Source organism: Triticum urartu, chromosome 3A, assembly GCF_056163025.1.
Source record: "Triticum urartu cultivar PI428250 chromosome 3A, HENAU_Tu73, whole genome shotgun sequence".
Lineage (NCBI taxonomy): Eukaryota > Viridiplantae > Streptophyta > Magnoliopsida > Poales > Poaceae > Triticum > Triticum urartu.
Genome location: NC_141875.1, coordinates 453,159,547 through 453,165,552, shown reverse-complemented (window position 1 = coordinate 453,165,552; position 6,006 = coordinate 453,159,547).

Below are 6,006 nucleotides of genomic sequence, written 5' to 3'. Positions count from 1 at the left end.
GTCCATCTTCAACACTGAAGACGATGGCCTCTTCACCAACGTTGATGCTAACGAAGATGACTCTGCACCCACCTACTGCTTCATGGCACGTGGTGGCAAGGTAAACTCACGCGATGCTCACTATCAAACAACTAGTGAAGATGACTCTGAATGTAAATCTAAACCTAGCTACAAAACACTTGCTAAAATTGCAACACAGCAACAGACTGCTATGGAACATATTCAAAAATTGTTAGACAAAAGCGATGACCTGTTGGACGCGGAAATGACTCGAACTCAGTCTTTAATTGAAGACATTAAAAATCTTCATGTTAAGTACGAAGAGCTTGAAAGTCGTCATGAAACACTCTCAACTACTCATGAAAAGCTCTCCTACGATTATCTTCAAAGTAAGCAAGAACTTGAGAACTTGAGAGTGGCTCATGAAGATCTTCAAAAAGAGAATGAGTCACTTCGCGCTCAACAGATCAGTCCCGCTCAGGAAGGATTTGAACCACCATGTCTAAAATGCCTTGAGCGTGATAACGCTACTTCTGTTGCTGGATGTTCTACTGCTACTGCTATTGCAATATCTTCAACTGCTGATGTGGTAACTAACCCCTCTGCTGAGGATACCACTACTATTGCTGATGAGAATGCCAGGTTGAAGACGTTGCTTGAAACAGGAATGTACAAGAGTGTCGAAGGGCATCAGACACTATGTGATGTCCTCAAGAAACAGATTCTGAACTGAAACCCTAGGAAAGAGGGTGTTGGGTTCGAGAGGAAAATGAATGTTGATGGTTCTTACTGGAAGCCTAAGCAGTACCCCAAAACCACATGGGTTGCTGCAAAGGGACCTTCAGTGGATCCATCTACTTTGTCTGGCTTCACTTGTGCTAACCCTATTATCATTGATGAATCCTTTGATGCAAACTATAAATTGTTTAAGAATCAGAATGGTGAAGTATTTGCCAGGTATATTGGTGCTAACTACAGGAATGGGCCACCTTTGAAGAGGATCTGGGTGCCCAAGAGTTGTCTTGAAAATCTTCAGGTGAATGTCATCATGACACCACCTGGGAAGAAGACAAACCCCAGACCAAAGGCTTCACATGGTCCAAAGGCTTCATACAGATAGAGGACTCACCAGAGTCATCCTAACACAAATGTTTTGCAGGGAAACCATACTCAGGCCTATGAATATGAGTGTGTTTCATCAAACAGCCATGTTCATAAGACCAAGAAATACTCTGCTTATTCTTATGAGTATTATTCACCTCCTGCAAGACTATTTGCTAGGGCCCCAAAGCCAAAGTTCTCAGGTGTTGCACTTAGACTCATTGCTTCGAAGCCACCCCTGAAGATGTGGGTGGTTAAGAAAACTCAACTCTCTTTTGTAGGGAAAGGTATCCAGCCGGAAATCAAATGCGTCAGATGCTACTGTTGGGGACCTAAAACATCTTGTGGGGCGCAAGATAAAATGCCCAAATGGTCTTATTATGTATTTCCTTCCTGAGTCGCTTGCCATGCATCCTATCAGTCCTGATCTGGATCTGAGATTTCATAATCCACTTGCTCGTCAAATGTTTATGCTTCACAATACTCTTCGTGAAGCCTATCCCCTTAACTGCACTGTAGGGTATGACACCAGCTGCTTCAGAATGGATTATTGATATTGGATGCACTAACCACATGACTGGCGATCGAAGTCTTCTCATGGACTCAGCCTTATGTCCATCTGACATGAGTCATATCACATTTGCTGACACTGGTAAAAGCAAGGTATTGGGTCTAGGTAGAGTTGCAATCTCAAAGGATCAGCACATGGATAAAGTGATGCTTGTTGAATCCCTTGGTTTCAACTTAATGTTTGTCTCAATGCTTTGTGACTTGAACATGATTGTGATATTTGGAAAATATCGTTGCCTTGTGCTAATGGAATTTGACAAGTCTCTAGTCTTTGAAGGGTACCTAAAAGGTCATCTGTACATGGTAGATTTCTCAGTAGGACCACAGTTGGCAGTATGTCTTCTAGCAAAAGCTTCAGAGTGCTGGCTCTGGCATCGGAGGCTAGGGCATGCTGGCATGAGGAACTTGTACACTCTCGTGAAGAAGAAGCATGTTGTAGGCATCGAAGGCGTCAAGATCAAAAAGGATCATCATGTGGTGCCTGCGAAGCCGGGAAGATGACTAGGGCCAAGCATCCTTTAAAGACAATCATGACTACATCACATCCCTTCGAGCTGCTTCACATGGACCTATTCGGCCCTACTCATTACTCCACTCTTACTACTACTGCTTGTCTCTATGGCTTCGTTATTGTTGATGATTACTCTAGATATACCTGGGTGCATATAATTCTCTACAAGACTGAAGTGCAGGATGTCTTCAGATGATTCGCCAATCGTGCCATGACAAACTATGGCATCAAGATCGAGCACATAAGAAGTGACAACGGCACAGAGTTCAAGAACACCGGCCTCGACACTTATCTTGATACATTGGGAATCACTCATGAATTCTCAGCTCCATACACACCTCAGCAGAATGGCATCATGGAGCGCAAGAACAGAACACTCATTGAGATGGCTCGGACGATGCTTGATGAGTACAAGACTCCAAGGAAGTTCTGGCCTGAATCTATTGATACTGCATGCCATGTCATCAACCGTGTTTATCTTCACAAGCTTCTAAAGAAGACATCATATGAACTACTGACTGGTAAGAAGCCAAACCTAAGCTACTTCAGAGTATTTGGTGCAAGGTGCTGGATCAAGGATCCACATCACACTTCAAAATTTGCACCGAAAGCACATGAAGGTTTTATGCTTGGTTACGGGAAGGATTTGCACTCCTACAGAGTCTTCAACCTCTTTCACTATAAAGTGGTTGAAACTATGGATGTGTGGTTCGATGAGACTAACGGCTCGCAAAGAGAGCACCTGCCAAATGTGCTAGATGAAGTTCCACCTAGTGAATCCATCAAGCTTATGGGTACTGGAGAAATCATACCTTCAAAGGCACGGGCTGAAGAGGAACTTATCATTTCTGCACCAAATCAACATGAAGACTCTGCTCAGCCTGAAGCCAATAATGAAGAAGAAGACAATGATCAGCAAGAGCAAAGTCTTCGTCCAGTTCATCCTCGTGTTGCGAATGAAGTGCAGATTGAGGAGATAATTGATAGCATCAATGCACCTGGTCCCCTTACTCGTTCAAGAGCAACGCAACTGGCAAATTTTGTGGGCACTTTGCATTTGTCTCTATATCTGAACCCAAGAAAGTTGTTGAAGCCTTCATGGAACCTGAGTGGATTCAAGCTATGCAAGAAGAGCTTCAACAGTTTGAACTGAACAATGTGTGGGAATTGGTCAAGCATCCTGATCCTCGCAAGCACAATATCATAGGCACAAAATGGATCTATCGCACCAAACAAGATGAGCATGGTCAAGTTGTCAGAAACAAGGATCGTCTCATTGCTCAAGGATATACTCAAGTTGAAGGAATTGACTTCGATGAAACATTCGCTTCGGTGGCTAGGCTTGAAGCCATTGGCATTCTGCTAGCCTATGCCAACCATCACAACATCCTCCTGTATCAAATGGATGTGAAGAGTGCTTTTCTCAATGGCAAGATTGAAGAAGAAGTGTATGTTGCACAACCACCTGGCTTTGAAGATCCAAAACATCTTGACATGGTTTACAAGCTCAACAAGGCACTGTATGGCCTCAAACAAGCCCCTCGTGCTTGGTATGACACACTCAACGACTTCCTGAAGAGCAAAGGCTTCAAAGATGGTTCACTGGATCCCACTCTCTTCACGAAGACATACGACAGTGAACTGTTTGTGTGCCAGATCTATGTGGATGACGTTATCTTCGGCTGCACTGACAAAAGATACAGTGATGAGTTTGGACACATGATGCAAGTACAATATCAGATGTCCATGATGGGTGAGCTAAAGTTCTTCCTTGGTCTTCAAATTCGTCAGCAAAGCAACGACATCGTCATATCTCAAGAGAAATACCTCAAAGACTGCCTGAAGAAGTTTGGAATGCAAGACTGCAAGGGATACACGACGCCAATGCCAACCAAAAGTCATCTGGGCCCTGACGACAATGGTAAAGAGTTCGATCAAAAGGTATACCGCTCCATGATTGGTTTTTTACTCTATTTATGTGCATCTAGGCCAGATATCATGCTTAGCGTTTGCATGTGTGCCCGATTCCAAGCGGCACCAAAGGAGTCGCATCACTTAGCTGTGAAGCAAATTCTTCGATATTTGGCTTACACCCCAACACTAGGATTATGGTATAGAAAGGGCTCAGAGTTTGATCTAGTTGGATTCTCAAATGCTGATTATGCTGGTGACAAGGTTGATCGCAAGTCTACATCAGGCACATGTCACTTGCTTGCACGATCTCTTGTCTGTTGGTCTTCAAAGAAGCAGAACTGTGTATCTCTCTCCACTTCTGAATCTGAATACATTGCTGCTGGATCTTGCTGCGCTCAACTTCTATGGATGAAGGAAACTCTCAAGGACTATGGAATCCATCTGAAGCATGTGCCACTCTACTGCGACAATGAAAGCGCCATCAAGATTGCCAACAACCCAGTTCAGCATTCGAAGACAAAACACATTCAGATCCGTCATCACTTTCTCAGAGATCATGTCATGAAGGAAGATATTGATATCATTCATGTCAACACTGAAGAGCAATTGGCAGATATCTTCACAAAGCCCTTGGATGAGAAAAGGTTTTGCAAGTTGCGGTGTGAGCTAAATATCTTAGAATCCTCAAATGTCCTGTAATTGGACACACATCCTAATGCTTATGCATGTGATGCCTTAAATGTGCAACACACGAAGTAACATATATCTTCAAACAATGAAGACATACACTCTATGTCGGGGATATACCCCATGGTATGACCTGGCCGGAGTTAAGTAACCCGGCAGGAGTTAAGTCAGATGATAACCCGGCAGGAGTTAAGTCAGATGATAACCCGGCATGAGTTAAGTAACCCGGAAGGAGTTAAGTCAGATGATAACCCGGCAGGAGTTAAGTCAGATGATAACTCAGCAGACCATCATAAACCGGCAAACATCATAAACCGGCAGACCATCGTAAACCGGCACACAGTTATAACTGGCAGACAGTGATAACTGGTTGACATTCATAACCCGGCAGATAGAGTCGCTTGGGGTTATGAAGCCCGAGACATTATGAAGCCCAAGACGTTATGAAGCCCATGAAGAGAAGTCAGAATAGTTTAAGTCTTAGTCTGAGGTGGACTCTACATGTAACCCGCCCCTTCAACATATATAAGGAGGGGTGAGGGAGTCCTGGATTAGGGGGGTATCCAGGCAGCCGGATTATATCCTTTGGCCGAACTGTTGGACTATGAAGATACAAGATTGAAGACTTCGTCCCATGTCCGGATGGGACTCTCCTTGGCGTGGAAGGCAAGCTCGGCAGTACGGATATGTAGATCTCCTTCATTGTAACCGACTTTGTGTAACCCTAGCCCCCTCCGGTGTCTATATAAACCGGAGGGTTTAGTCCGTAGGAACAACAACAATCATACCATAGGCTAGCTTCTAGGGTTTAGCCTCTTCGATCTCGTGGTAGATCAACTCTTGTACTACTCATATTATCAAGAACAATCAAGCAGGACGTAGGGTATTACCTCCATCAAGAGGGCCCGAACCTGGGTAAACATCGTGTCCCCTGCCTCCTGCTACCATCCGCCTAGACGCACAGTTCGGGACCCCCTACCCGAGATTCGCCGGTCTTGACACCGGCATTGGTGCTTTCATTGAGAGTTCCTCGGTGTCATTATCGTTAGGCTTGATGGCTCCTTCGATCATGGAGAGCGATGCAGTCCAGGGTGAGACTTTTCTCCCCGGACAAATCTTTGTATTCGGCGGCTTCACACTGCGGGCCAACTCGCTTAGCCATCTGGAGCAGATCGAGAGTTACGCCCCTGGCCACCAGGTCAGGTTTGGAAGCTTAAACTACA